The 15,623-nt window shown below is 40.4% G+C and overlaps 1 pseudogene; it reads left to right on the forward strand.

The window, feature by feature from the left end:
• The first annotated feature begins 1,121 nt into the window (after positions 1–1,121).
• LOC110324651 lies at positions 1,122–1,368 on the forward strand (annotated as a pseudogene).
• Positions 1,369–15,623: the final 14,255 nt, after the last annotated feature.

Here is a 15,623-nt window from a genome sequence, read left to right on the forward strand (position 1 = left end):
CTCTTGGCTCTTTTTAGAAACTGAGACCTGGTACTAAACCTGCTCATTACTCCTGGTTTAATTTGTTTCTAAAACTTCTCAGCAGACAGAACTATACCTCTGGATCTCTCCCTATCTTTAACAACAAGTATGTAAAGCATATTCATCTATCTGATGCAAACCCCCAGTATACATCAATGTCTCTAAAATCTACCCACCACCATGCGCTTAGTCTCCCCCTTTCCACTCTCGACAACAAGAAATTTGTTGTGCTTGGTATTACTTTACTTATTTTTCCAGTTACCTTGTGTCTTAGTCAGGGTTTCTATTCCTGCACAAACATCATGACCAAGAAGCAAGTTGGGAAGGAAAGGGTTGATTCCACTTACATTTCCATACTGCTGTTGATCACCAAAGGATGCAGGACTGGAACTCAAGCAGGTCAGAAAGCAGGATCTGATGCAGAAGCCATGGAGGGATGTTCTTTACTGGCTTGCTTCCCCTGGCTTGCTCAGCCTGCTTTCTGAGGCCCACAAGGGGCCTCTCCCCCTTGATCACTAATTGAGGAAATGCCCCACAGCTGGATCTCATGGGGGCATTTCCCCAACTAAAGCTCCTTTCTCTGTGATAACTCCAGCTGTGTCAAGTTGACACAAAGCTAGCTGGTACACCTTGTAAGCAGCTAATAACCTAACCATCTGGCCACAGGGGCTGTTAATTCAGTGTCCCACTGATGCCGAGGGAGTCACCTCTCTTCCAGTCTTACCCTGAGAGGATGTAGGAAGGAAATAGTCTGTTATTTATAAAATTCATTTCAGGGTAATGGTGAAGGTACTTTTATAGTGCACAGTAACTAAATGTGTACTTAGTAGTATACAGGATCACTTCTCATGTCCACCACATAACAGTTTCCTATATATCATATCTTACATCTCATTTCGATTTGTTTTTATGTCTGAAAGGCGGCTCTAGCCTTCATTTCCTCTATAATAATGTACACTATATAGTAGTTGGCACTGTGTATCATTCTCTTCTGCTCTGGTATCTGGGGTTCATTGTGTTAAGTTTGCTTTTGGTCTGCACTGGATAGTCTTAAAGATGAAGTCTTAAGATCACGCTCCTAGAACTCTTAAAACCGATCTCTCATCGATCTTCTGCTGCCGCCTCCGCTCACCGTGGACCCCAACTGCTCCTGTGCCTCAGACAGATCCTGCTGCTGCATCGGCTCCTGCACATGCAAACAATGCAGGTGCACCTCCTATGAGAAAAGCTGCTGCTCCTGCTACCCCGTGGGCTGTGCAAAGTGCTGCCAGGGCTGCATCCATTCAAGAGGCTTTGGACAAGTGCGGCTGCTGCACCTGGAGTGGGGGCGTCTCCACAGCTGTGTAAATAGAATATGTAGGAACCTAGCCTTTTTTGTACAACCCTGACCCGTTCTCCACACCGTTTTCTATACAACATGTAACTGACAATAAAAGCCGTTGTCTTGATAAAGAAAAAAAAGATAAAATTTTAACATGTTCTTTCAATGTTCAATATTATGACTATCATTAGCAATAGACTTATTTTGGTCTTTTCCGTCTGCTAAGTGGGGATATTTTGTTAGTCAGATTTCCTCTTTCTGATTCCAAAAACCTGGCCTCTGAATGGTCCTTCTGTAGTATTCCCTCCGTTCTCTTCTGGAACGCTCCCTCAACCTACACTGTACCTCTCAGTATATCCCTTTGCCTGTCCTAATGAGGAGGTATTTACTCTGTATTTATTTTCTTTTCCTTTCCCCCACTCAGCACAGCCTCTCCTTCATCAGGTTGCTTCCACCTCTATGGTCAGGCCAGAGTTGATCCCATTATCTGTTTGAAGAGATTGTATACGTTCATTACTATAGTTTCTGTTTGTGAGGTTTGTCACTGACTCACTCTCGTGTTTCTCTCTGAGCTTTTTCAATGTAGGTTTTTGCTCCTTTAAATAAGGCTCTCCTTTCACTCATTCATATAAGCAGTTGCTCCCTCGCTTCTCTAAAGCTGTATGGGGCTGGGTTTGGGGTTTATTTACTCATCTATTTTGTTTTTGATTTCATGCTTACTGTTGTATATTTTTAAAAGTGGTTTGGAACTTTGACTCATGGCCTCATTTTCAGGGGTATTTTCTTGTTACTTAGTATTCCATCTCTGATTTCTCTTGTTCACTACCTTGGTGGTTATGTTGAGGAGATACAATAATGGCTGTTTTAGTCACCTGCTCAACTGTAAAACCATAGAAATGAGTATGTCGGAAAACCGGGAGAAGCATTGCTGGCTCCTCGTCTCTGGAGTTGTAGTTCTGTACACCCCCCCCCCCAGCTCCATGACCCATTGTAGTTCTTAGCTTCTGAAGAACACCTAGGCAGCCCCCTTTCTTTCTATTTTCTCAAATAATGTGTATCTCTGAGTATACCAGTCACTTTTCTCATGGCTAAGACAAAATTATGATTTATTTTATTTCAGTTTCTTAGTGGAGGAAGGAACAGCTCTTATCTGTAGAAGAGAGGGAAAGAAAAGGTTCAAGGGGAAAGGCTATAGGTCTCAAAGCCTATACCTCCAGTTTGCTAATTTGGGGGGCTTTAGTCCCACATCCCTAAGGTTCCATGGGCTCACCAAACAGTAACCCCAACTGGGGACCATCTGCTTAAACATGTGAGGCTTGAGGACTTCACACATTCACACCTGACAACAGAGGAGGGCTTGAGGAACTGTATCTCTTAGCTCTAAGCACTGAGCCTACTTCCTAGTCACAGGAGCACTGAACTGCAGATACTCACTGCCTTGGTCTGACCCTGGGACTCAGTCTGCTGTCAGGGCAGCTTATAGTCTGGAGTTGCTGTTTAGTTCTGACTCCTTAAACCATTTGTCATTGTTCTGTTTTATTGTTTCTGAGCCTGGCTGTATTTTTGCTTTGTTTTGTTTTGAATATATCACTACATGTTTTGAGCCAGGGTGACAGTGTCAAAGGGTAGACTCACAGAGCTGTTTTGATAGAAAGTTTCCCATTTCCATTAGGCACAAGTAACATTGTGGTAGAAAAGAATGAGGATTTTAACTCATGTGAGCTGCCAGGATGGTCTCAGAGCTCTGGGAGAATTTACCTCCATCCTTCCCTGAATCACAGACTCTCCAAACACACCACTAACACTGGACCTTGTTTATCTCTCTCTGTCTAGGAGCTATTTCATGGCAAGTTTATACCTATGGATACCTATCAGTGTGGCTCACAGTGAAAAATGTTCTCTGGTGTGTTTTCTCATCTTGGTAGGAATGAGAGGCACAGTCAGCAGCCATCTTGCTTTGGGAAAGAAAGGCAGGGAGACAGCATCATCCCTTCCCAAAGAGCAAGCATGTTAGTAGCTCCTGCAAGGCTGATCAGACCTTTAACAGCCCACAGAATGGTGTTCAGGGATATCTTCTTGGATACTAAGATGCTCGCTGACCTCTATATAGAGGTAAAACCCTTTCTTACTTTCAAGACTACATGTATCTCCTTGTAACTGCCATCCTGATGACCCAAATGGTTTTCTGTCCTACAGCTGATCTGATGTGGGAAGATACTGTTTTAAATGCTAGGGTTTTCTTCTTTGCCTAATTTCTCCTATCTCCTTTGGAGCTGGGCTGTACCTCACACCCTTCATTATCCTTGGTACCATCTCTCAGTGTGTGCTATTTGGTTTTCATTTCTTAATTCTTGGTGGGGGGACATTCAGTGTTTATGTAAACGAACATATAATTTTATGCTCTCTTGCTTCTAGCTCTTCTTAGGCGGAGAAGGATTCAGTTTGTTCCATCACAGGCTTACAGGTCTAACTAGATGGAGTTGCTGTCCTTGCTTCTAACATGGATCATTCAGCTCATTCTTCTCCAGATACTTGTTCAGAACCCTGAGTTTTCAGTCTGGCCTGGTAAATGTTCACTGCAATTCTGTAGTTCTTCCCTTGTTATCCCTGCTGTCTGGGAAAAGCTACTCACAGGCTGGTCCATAGACCGGGTAATGGTGTATTGATTGCTGAGCAGGTGGTAAGAGTACGGTTTGATTTTTATATATAATTCCATTTTTTTTTGCCCTTTGGCTGGTTGCTGAAAGGTGTTTTATGTTATAATTTCATCTACAGGATAATAATTTTGATTTCAGTGCTTGCCAGTTGTTTTGACTTTTTTCCTTTTCTCTTTTCACAAACTGATATAATGCTCTGAGACTATATGAGGATTAGGAAAAAGAAAAAGTGTGGTATGGTTTGTTCAACTGAATATTATGAAATAATATGTTCTTATGTGGAGGACTCAAGTGAGCCTGCATGAGTTGGTTTTTGCTGAATGTCTCAGGGATGTATTTTCCAAAGAGTATTTCATGAACGTTCATCACCTTATGAGATACTTATGAGTGATGGTGTCCACCCTTGTGATAGTTGATGACACATGTCCCATATCATCATTAAAAAGAACTTTTTCACTTGGTCACATGGAAAACATGGAGACTGCTAGAAGTAAACCTTTCTTATGTAGCATTTACCATGCGTATTGAGGGTGGAGTTCCTTAATTAAAAGACTGCCATATCCATCCACGATCTGAGAAAAAATAACCTTCCGTTTGGCCTGGTACACTCTTGGAGATGCCCTTCTAAGCTATGCAGCACACCCATAGATGTTATGAAGTGTCTGTTCATTCACAAACATGCTGCATGCTTGACTCATGGGCTGGAGTCCAGAAGACTAAGATGCACTTGTTTGTTTCTGTTGGGCAATTAATTTCAATCTTCATCCAATAAGAGACACCCACAACCACATAGCTATGTGGAATATATCATCAGACTATTTGTGTCAGGAAGTAGGAAAGAGCAGAAGGGAAAGATGTTGTCAAAATTCGGTGGACAAGATGGGCATGGTGATAGGAAGGTGTAACTCAAATATGGGTAGGAGGCAGAGACAGGTGGCTCCCGGGGGCTTGCCAGCCAGTCATTCTAGACTAAATGGTACAGATCTAATGAGAGATCTTTCCCAAAGAACTAAAAGAGAGTTGGGGAATTGAGGAAGACATCCTGACATCATTAACCTCTAGCTTCCACAAGTACCTGCATGGATGTGAACATCCTGTCTGTCTGTCTGTCTGTCTGTCTGTCTGTCTGTCTGTCTGTCTCTATCTCTGTCTCTGTCTCTGTCTGTCTGTCTCTCCCTCTGTCTCTTTCTCACATACACACATAGTCACTTTTTTTAAAGTAAGCATTTATGAAAACAACTGCCATGGACAGCTAGGAAAAGTTTTTTTTTTTTTTGCTGGAGATAGGGAATTCAGAATAGATACACATAACAATAATGAAGAGATAATGTGTTTGGGAAATGGGGCATGAGAGGGAGGAGTTGGAGGAGGGAGAAGGAGGAGTGATGTAGATGTAGTGCCTGCGTATGAAGTTCTCAAGACAATAAAATGATTGTTTTAGAGACGGGAGGAGGAAGGAATTGGTGGATCAGGGTGGGGAGAATGCAAAGGTGTTTCCTGTCTTGACTGATGCACAGAGGAGAAGGGGAAAGAGTGCTGCTGTGGAGGGATGGATGTGGAGGGCAACTATTGAATGATACCCCATCCCTCCTCACAACAGAAACTAAATAGTTATGACTTATGAGTCCTAAAGATCTTCAAGGGAAGCATGCTAAGATGCAGACAGTCTTCAGGGACAGAGGTCCCCATGTACTAGCAGACCTATTTGAAGTCTCTTATATAGTGACTTCTCTCTCCCGGAAACAACACCAGGCTCGTGAGTAAAGTTCTTAGCTGGAGGCTACCCAGTCACTAGGTAGTCATTAGGAGATAAAAACTATTGATCATTATTTGTCTGATGCTTGTTGGAAACAGCAGGCTTCCTGCTAATATCTTTATCCACTTCTAAGGCTGTCAGCCTATTGACTTTTCTTTTTTAAACCAGTTGATTGGAGTTGGAGGTGCAGAAGAAATGACCTGTAACCGAATGATGGGAAGGTTTGCTCATGACACATGTGCAGAAAAGCATGGGAAGCTTGTGATGGTCGTCCTCTCTGTTTTAGGAGCAGGAGGTGGAAGAAGCCTGTTAACTTGGTTTATCCTACATTTTCCTTCTTTGAGTAAATTCCAAACAATACAAGTAATACAGGAAGTAAGGTTCAGTGATATATACATCACTAGTCATGTGGCATCCCTGACTTTGGCTCACTCACCTTGGTAAGGAGTTAGTGAGTTTTGAGGCTATTGGTGACAAAAGGGTTGTGTGTGGTTCCCCACAAAGGCTACTGAGCCTCTGGCATATGTGAAACACAGAGCCAACTGCAGAAACCTTGGGTTTCTTTGCACAATAAATTCTGTAGTGTAGTCAGCCAAAAGGATTTCTTATGTAAACAAATATTGAGGACCATTCTTGAAGTTCTGCTGTTGCCAATACAGAGGTCCTCGGTATAGGCTCAGGCCAGAGGTACACAAGATACCCCGCTTCCTTTCTAAAACCAAATATTGTGCCATCACAGAGTAAAAAGTATCTACCTCACAAAGGTCATATACTCACTGGGGATGAAGCTCAGTTGGTAACATGTTTGCCTACCATACACAAATCTCTGGATTCAATCCCTAGCACCAATTACAACCATATGTGGTACATGCTTGTGATCCCAGCACTGGGGAGAAGGCAGAATGCTCAGAAAATACAAGGCCATATAGCTACATAGGAAGTTTGACACCAGCCTAGACTAGGCTACATGAAACTTAAAAAAAAAAAAAAAAAGACATTTCTTCCGCTATTAACCTATTTAAATAGTTACACTAAAAGTATATTTCATATAGGAAGCACATATTTGGTCTCATGTTTTTAAATCAGATCTTAGGATCTCTAATGTAAGAATACTTTGATTTGGAGATGAGCATCAGAAGTATTTAACAAAAAATGTGGCATCCTCTGCCCAGTTTCCCTTTGGAATATAAAATTATAGGTCATTAACACTGTTAGGATAATTGATATTGGGGTTAGAGAGATGGCTCAGTGGTTAAGAGTACTGACTCTTCTTCCAGAGGTCCTGAGTTCAATTCCCAGCAACCACATGGTGGCTCACAACCGTCTGTAATGGGACCAATGCCCTCTTCTGGTGTGTCTGAAGACATTGACATTGTGCTAACATATAAAACATAAATCTTTTTTTAAAAAAGATAATTGATATTTGTACAATTCATCAAATTTGTTCCAATTTTCCAAGTTTTACTTGAGTTTATTTTTGCTTTTTAAATATATTTTGTTCAAATGTAAAGTTTGTGTCTGCTGCTATAATTAAGGCATAGAAGAAGTCTACTGAAGTCAAAGCCCTTGGGTTTCCAATCCGATGTTCCATCTGCTCGAACCCTCCCCCCCCCCCCCCAGAATCATTAACCTGCTATCCTTTAAAGGTGTTCAGTCTTTTGTCATTAAGCATGTTCTTATCTGTGGGTTTTGTAGAAATGTTCTGTATTAAATTGAGGTTGTTTTCCTCAATTTCTAAGTTCAGAGTTCTTTTTATTAAATAATGAAAGTGTATTAAATTTTATAATATCTCCTTTCTACATTATTTCGTGTAATCATATTTGTTCTTTAGCATGTTGGTTCCATGGCTTTAACTGATTTAAATTTTAATGTTGAGCCAGCCTGGTATTCCTGGAATAAATCCACTTGGCAAAGCACTTAGCTATCTTCATGTATCTTGTCTTGCTAGTATTTTATTAATTTGTGTGTGTGTGTGTGTAAGTTCATGTAATATATTGCTTTCTTTTCTTTTGGCATTTTTTGGTATGGCCTTTTTTCTGATTTTATTAATCTCTACTTTTGACGTGTTTAGATCTCTTACATTTAATACAATAATTGATATGGTTAGGTTTAAATTTACCATGTTATTTTTGGTTTTGATTTGTTCCATCTATTTTTAGGTCTTCTTGTCTTTGTTATAATGTATTTTGGATTGAGTTATGTAAAATAACTTTATCTCCTTTTTCTACTTATACCTATAATTGTTTGTTTAATTATTTTAGTAGTTTATTTAAATTTCATAGAACACACATTTAAATCATTACAACCTACTTTCAGATAAGATTAAACCAGTACAGAAAACCACCTTGTAACAATAAACTTCAAGTCTTTCTACGCCTCCAACTCTGCCTGAATAACGTAGGGAACCTGCTAGGCTCTACCTACTCTCCCCGCCCTTGGGTCATGACTTAGAGACTCAAGTTGTATGCTTGGACATCAATAAGTCTCTTCTCAATTGTTTCTCCTCTGTCAGACTTCATTGATGACAAATGCTTGCAACCATGCTTCACATATAGAACTTGTTCCCCCCCCCCCCAAGTAGAAAGCTGTGATGATTAATTTTATTGTCAACCAGATTGGATTAAGAAATGCCTAGGACATTATTGAGGAATATGTTTGGTGCATTTGTAAGGGCAATTATAGAGTTGACTAAATGAGAGGGCCAAATCTGTCCTGAATGTTGGTAGCACCATCCTGTGCATTGTAGCCCTAGACTGAATATAAAGGAGGAAAGGAGAAAGCCAGCTGAGGACTAGGATTTTCATATTTTGGTTTTCTGATCTACCCAATGAGAGCAAGGAGACTTGTTAGTCATTGTAGGAAGAATAGCTCCCACCACTGTGCCCTCCTCTTCATCATGGACTCTAAGCTTATCATCTAATTCTTGCCTTAAGTTGCTTTTGATCAGGTATTTGGTCAAAGCAACAAGACAAAGGACTAATACAAAGGAGCAGGTTCCTTCTTACTCATGTTGCAAAGGCAGAATCTTACTTTGTTGCTTTGATATGAATATTGCAGACTTCATGCCAGGGTTAAAGACATAATTCTTTTTAGGAAGTCTCAGGTGCTGTCTAGATGGAATTAAAGCATCAAGGCTATGTGGCTTGGATTGGAACTTTACTCTTAGAAAGACTCATTTTATGCAATAGACCCTCATGGTGTGCTAGATATGTGCCTGATGATGGAGCCTGCACTCCAGAAAGAGGTTATTTGCATGAAAAGATGTTGTTAAATGTGTACATGCCCTCCGTTTCACTTATATCTGTTTATGAATGAGATGGAATTCAGGACCATGAAATCCCACACTTCACACTTAACAAATAAAGAATTCTACATCAAAGGCAAAGAAAATTGGAGAAAAGAAATGGCATTAAATGCTTCGAGAAACATGTAGTCTTGGTTTCTGGAGGGTCCTCCAGAATAGCTCCTTGGCTTTAGGCAAGCATGGTAATCTTACCTTAATTTACATAGCCTAGCAATTTCAAGTGTTAAGAGACTTACATGGGGCCATAAAATGCCCCAGTTCTCTCTCCAAGTGTATCAGACAACTACTTTCAACAATGATTGCCTATAGCACTTTTCCTCTTGCTCCCTCTATCTCTTGTGTAGTCCCCTATTACAAGTTCTGCCTGTCTCCTCACTAGATAGCAGCATGCCACTGAAAGGTGTTCAGTGTATCCTGCCTCTCTGGCTGGAGGCAAAGCATTGCCTACTCAAGTTTCTCTGAGAAGACTTTAAAGGCACACAATTAACAATTCCCCTGTTCCTTTTCTGTCCCCTTGTGGTCTTGGCCTCTGATAGATGGATGGTTGTATCATAACCTGACATCATTTGTCATGTCCAGCACTCTGACAATAGTTTTTCTGTTTCTAGAAGTCCAAGAATAAGAATGTCAGCTAGGGAAACTAAAAGCTCCTGTCCTCCGTACACAGTTCCTCCTGTAGAGAGCTGCAGGCCACTGAAGGCTAGTTTGAGACCATTGAGCTGCTGAAGCATGGAACATATCAACCAGCCTGCAGAGTGACTGTGAAGGCTTATTTGGGATGGAGAGTTACTGCAACCCTGCTGCATATGCCTAATATCTTAGTGATGAAGCGATGGAGACTAGAGAATCCCAGGGGCTCACTGTCCAGCCAGTGTAGTTCTAGGTTCAGTGAGAAACCTTGTCTCAGATATAAGGTGAAGAGTCCTTGAGGAAGTTGAGGAAGCCACCTGACACTGATGTTCACATATATCCATGCTTTGTGTGCAAACCACAGCAATGCAGGAGGCACCAGAGTGCTCTTGTTCCCCTTTCCCCTGATGCTTTGAGGAGTGATAGGAGAATATTGAAACAGCATCTATCTTCAAGGAAAGAAGAGAGGTCTCAACAAAACAAAATTCTAGTGTGCCTACGTGTGGGATTTCTATCCTCCAAACTATGAAAAGTAGATGTAGTTTGTAGTGTTCAGTTATCAGAATGTCAGGCTAAGTATGAATAAGTCATACGTTTGTGTTCCTTTACTCCACTGATATCTCAGTTTATTTATTATCACAGCGGAGATGAATCTCCCTGGGTTAATTCCTTCCTAGACTTGAATATGCATGTTGCTTAATCGTTATTTCTCTTACTGACTCTTTTTTCTTGGGTAAGGAAAGCTTAGTTTGGTCTTACAAAGAGAGATGTTGCCCCAGCAGATAGAAGGAACCATTGTCTTTCAAGTACTGTTCAGTTCTCATCCAGTTTTTACTAACCTCCAACCTGGGGGTGGTTATTGAAGAAGTATAGGTTGTGGAAGTGAATCTCAGACTCCTAATGTATAAAATGATGTGGTACTCTTGAGCCTCTGTTCATTAGGGCTTGGTAGTTATATTATTTGATTGTTGCTTAGAATTTTAGCAGATGCTCCAAGTATAAGGAAGATATATTCTCACATGCCATTTGCCAGTTTATTCACAAAAACTTACAAGGGGTCATCTTAAGCCTCAACTCATTATGAAAGAAATAACACATCACCCATCTCTAAGTTTGAAAAGAAAGGTAGAAAAGAGGAGACATTGATTAGTGATTCTTTTGAAAAAGAATATTAACATTTGGTCAGCTATCCTTCCAAACCTGGGATAGGAAGGGATGCAGAAGTTCCTCCCAATGACCAAGAGGAAACTCCAGTAGCTTTGTGTGTGTTCCTGACCTTTGCCATCAAAGGTCAGACTATTGACTCAACTTGGATATAGGCTATGAAAAAGGATCTCATTCCTTTCTGTTTCTCCTTTTGTCTTGCCTCATCTTATCTTGTCTCCTCTCTTCTCCCTGCTTCCCTCCTCTCCTCTTCCTTGTTTTTCCCTCCCTCCCCTATCCTCCCCCATTCAAAATGACCTGTAGGTGTGACTAGGCCCAGCATATATGTTTATTATAGAGTTATAGAATTTCAGAGGAGACAGGTCTGCATGGGTCCAGCTGCCCAAGAAAATCTGCTGAAGAAGTGAAGGGTAGAGGGACAGGGACAGGGATGTACCACAAATTTTCATAGACTGAAGGAATATAGCTGATCATAGGAAAGATTACTGCTATGAAGGGATATGGGTTTAATGTTTCCATAAACTTCCAACAAAGAAAATATTTAGCTTTATGCATTGATCATATTCTTAGAGCATCAGTGCCACATTGCCTCTACACTGAGAGTTCCTTGTCAGACTCTTTCTCTTTCTTCCCCTTACAATCATGAGCCGAAGACTGGAACAGCACAGTTGTCTGTTAGTTATGTTTCCATTGACAGGACAACATGTCCAGAAAAGGTAACTTAAAGAAGGAAGGGTTTCCTTTCATTATTTATTTTTGAAATTTTCATATACTGTACTTTTTATCACATATTCTACCATCTTCCAGGTGTTAGCCTTCATTCTCTACCCACTTGAATTCATGCATTTTTTCCTCTCTTAAAAAAATCCAGAGCCAAACTAACTAAACAAATAAAACACACACACACACACACACACACACACACACACACACAGGAGTCCGATTTGTGCACACACACACACACAGTGGAGTCTGATTTGTGCACACACACACACACACACACACACAGTGGAGTCTGATTTGTGCACACACACACACAGTGGAGTCTGATTTGTGTATACACACCCCACACACACACAGTAAAGTCTGATTTGTGCACACACACACACAAACACACACACAATGGAGTCTGATTTGTGTTAGCCATCTACTCTTGAACATGGATCTTGCACTGAAATCTCATTGATATATCCAGTGTCACTCCATGTGTAGGAGCGGGGAGCTTACTTATCTCTCCCCTAACAATTGATAGAATTGTGAATAGCTTTTGGGCTACTGGTGGGATTTTGCACCCACTGACCCTCCTCCATGCTGTGACTTTTTTTCTGGCTTGAGGTTGTGAAAGTCTTGTGTATGATTCTACAGTCTCTGGTAGTTCATCTGTGTACCTGACCTGTTATGTCTGAAAAATGCTGTTTACTTAGAGTTATTTACAATCTGTGTCTCTTACAATCTCTCTGCCTCCTCTTCTAAATATTCATGAACCTTGAGGGGAAGGACATTTCATTCAAGGCTGAGCACTCTAAATTCTCTTACTCTTTGGACCTCATTCTGATGTAGGTCTCTGTGTTAAGTACTATTTACTGCAATAATAAAGTGTCTCTGATGGGGGTTGAGGGATACACCAATCTATGGATATTGCCACGTGTCATTAGTAGTTGTTTTATTGTAATTTTCATTTAGCAGAATAATAATAGGGTGTTTTTCCCTAGGCCTACCACCTATCTAGTCTTAGATTCTTGATCTCATTAATAGTATCAGGTATGGGTTTCATCTCATGGAATTTACCTAAATCCAGGAAAAGATGGTTGGTTGCCCCTCTAACATTCTGTCACTGTTGCACCAATGGGTATCTCTGCTAGGCAAGTTATGATTCCTTAGTAGCACTTGAGCTTTCAAAATTCAGAGACTTGGCCCATCCCATCCCTATATCATCCCTGTGGGTGTTTACTGAATGTGTTAAGTGGAACCCAATGCCAAACTATATTTATTAATAAATTCTAAAGGATATGTGTGCTCTATCATGCATGAGCCACATTTATCTCTTAAAGTTGGGTCTTAAGCTTGATTGTGTATTAAATCCTACTAAAATATAAAATATTTCATGAACAGCATGACAGTCCATTCAGTATTCAGGTAGATAGTCCTTTTAGCTGTGTCCTATGGTAACCTAGAGAGACAGGTATGCATTCTGAATGGGAAGAGTAGAAAAGACGATAATTGGCTAATTAACTCTATGATGACTATTTTTTTCCCCAAAGAGGACAGCTAAGTATTTGAGGAAATAGAGGCAGGTTGGGGAGAGTAAGCCCAGATGATCATAATTCTAAGTTATCAAAGATGGTTGGTATCACAAAAGAAAAAAAAAATCATGTATTCTACCAAGACTTTGGGCACTGAGGAATTTAACTCAAAACCACAAACATGAAATCTTGAAAAAAGTGACATTCAGGTTGGATTGTATTCCAGGACTAATGCCTTTTCCTTTAGTAAGAGGTCAGAGGTTGATGTCATGTGGATCTCCTATCCCATGTAGAAGGGTCACAGGTGCGAACATTATGCATAGAAGTCATTTTAAACCCAGCTGTGCTTGGTAACTTGCTTAGAGGTCTTGAAGGCAAGGTATTTGGAAATCTGCCAGGGCACAGGGATTCAGTTTTAACAGGCTCAGGCACTGGTATTTTGTTTGCCTGCTGCTCCTGATCATTTTTCTCTTCTGCCTTTTATTTTTTCCCCCAGACCTTTTGGTACCAAATGATTTTTGATTAATTTATTTACCATCTCTGGGTGATTGATGCTTCTTGGTGTTGGTACTTTGTAACTTTCCAATTCTCCTAGATGTCAGTGTGACAGCTCCCCGATGATGGATTAGACCCCCATCCCTTGCTCTTTTCTTTCTCCCTATGTGCCAAGGTTCTTGGTTTTAGCAAATATAAGTATTTCTAAATGCAAATTTAATGATTAAGAGCATCCAACAAAATGCATAGAGATCTATGATGTTTTCATACTAATTTACTCTTACACTAAAACCTAAGGAACAGAGGGGGTTTGTTGTGTTTTAGACTTGGTCTTATTTTCTTTGGGGAATACCCTGAGCTCTTTTTCTGACTTTTGACATCTCTGGTATCTCACCTTTCTGTACCTTCTCACTGGTCTTGATGGGTTAGATAAACTCACTGTCCTTATTAATAAGAGTATTACATAGAGTTAAGTCCTTACTCTTCATCAAGCTCACAACAGGGGAGGTATTTTTCTATTAAATCCACAAATACTCATAGAGGATTTATTATGTGCTTGAAAGACTTGAGAATCTTTGTATAGTTTTTTTTCCCTATATTTTATAGATAAGGGGACTGAAGGTCTAAGAGGGCAATGTGTATATTTTAAATCATGTCAATAAGAAATAATAAAATAATGGTTTGAACTCAGTCTTTTCCAATTTATGACTTTGTATTGTTTTCTATGACACTATCTGGAACAGATGGATGAACGCCTAAATTCAATGGACACATGTCTGTGTGGGTTTGAACCCCACTCCTTGTACCAAATATCTGTATTAGCCAGAGTTTTCTAGAGGAACAGAACAAATGAAATAAATTTATTTAACATCTATCTATCTATCTATCTATCTATCTATCATGTATCTATCTATATATAGATATATCTAGATAGAAATATATAAGGGGATTTACTAAGATGACTTACAGGCTGTGGCCAAGCTAGCCCAACAATGGTTGTCTACGGTACTGCCTAGTTTTGTGTCAACTTGACACAGGCTGGAGTTATCTCAGAGAAAGGAGCTTCAGTTTGGAAAATGCCTCCATGAGATCCAGCTGCAAGGCATTTTCTCAATTAGTGATCAAGAGGGGAGGTCCCCTTGTGGGTTGTGCCATCTCTGGGTTGGTAGTCTTGATTCTATTAGAGAGCAGGCTGAGCAAGCCAGGGGAAGCAAGTCAGCAAGTAACATCCCTCCATGGCTTCTGCATCAGCTCCTGCTTCCTGACCTGCTTGAGTTCCAGTCCTGAGTTTCTTTGGTGATAACAGCAGTGTGGAAATGTAAGCTGAATAAACCCTTTCCTCCCCAACCTGCTTCTTGGTCATGATATTTGTGCAGGAATAGAAACCCTGACTAAGACATATACTAATAGAAGGCATAAGAATTCAGAAGTTATTCAGTTCATGAGGCTGAAGGTCTCAGCTGCTCTTCTGCAGAGTCAAAAATCCCAAAGAAGTGAGCTCTGATGACAGTGAAGAAATGAACTTGCTAGCAGCAGCAAGAACAAGCAGGAAAATACAGCAAGCTTCCTTCTTCCATGTCCTTTATATAATGCTGTCAGCAGAAGGTGTGGCACAAATTGAAAGTGAATCTTGCCACCTCAGAGGTTACAGACTAAAAGTGGGCCTTTCCACTTCAAAGGATTTGATAAAGGAGAAATCCCTTACTGGTATACCATCTGCATGGGTTTGTGGTAATGCTGGGTGTAGTCAAGTAGACAATTAAGAATAGCCATCACAAGTGTATCCTTTCTCAACTTGACACACAATAACATATCTTTATGTCATGCTTAATTTCCAAATGAGTCATAAATTTTGGAAGAAATTGGTTTATTTTTATATTACTACAACAAAATACCTGAGCCATATTAACTTCTAAAGAAAAGAGTTTGATTTTGGTAGTCTGGCCCAAGTTTGAGACTTTGCATCTAGTGATAGCCTTCTTATTGACAAAGTCTCAGGGATATACATAGCATCCTATCACTAGTGGTAGGG

This window comes from Mus pahari, chromosome 7, assembly GCF_900095145.1.
Source record: "Mus pahari chromosome 7, PAHARI_EIJ_v1.1, whole genome shotgun sequence".
NCBI classification, from domain to species: domain Eukaryota; kingdom Metazoa; phylum Chordata; class Mammalia; order Rodentia; family Muridae; genus Mus; species Mus pahari.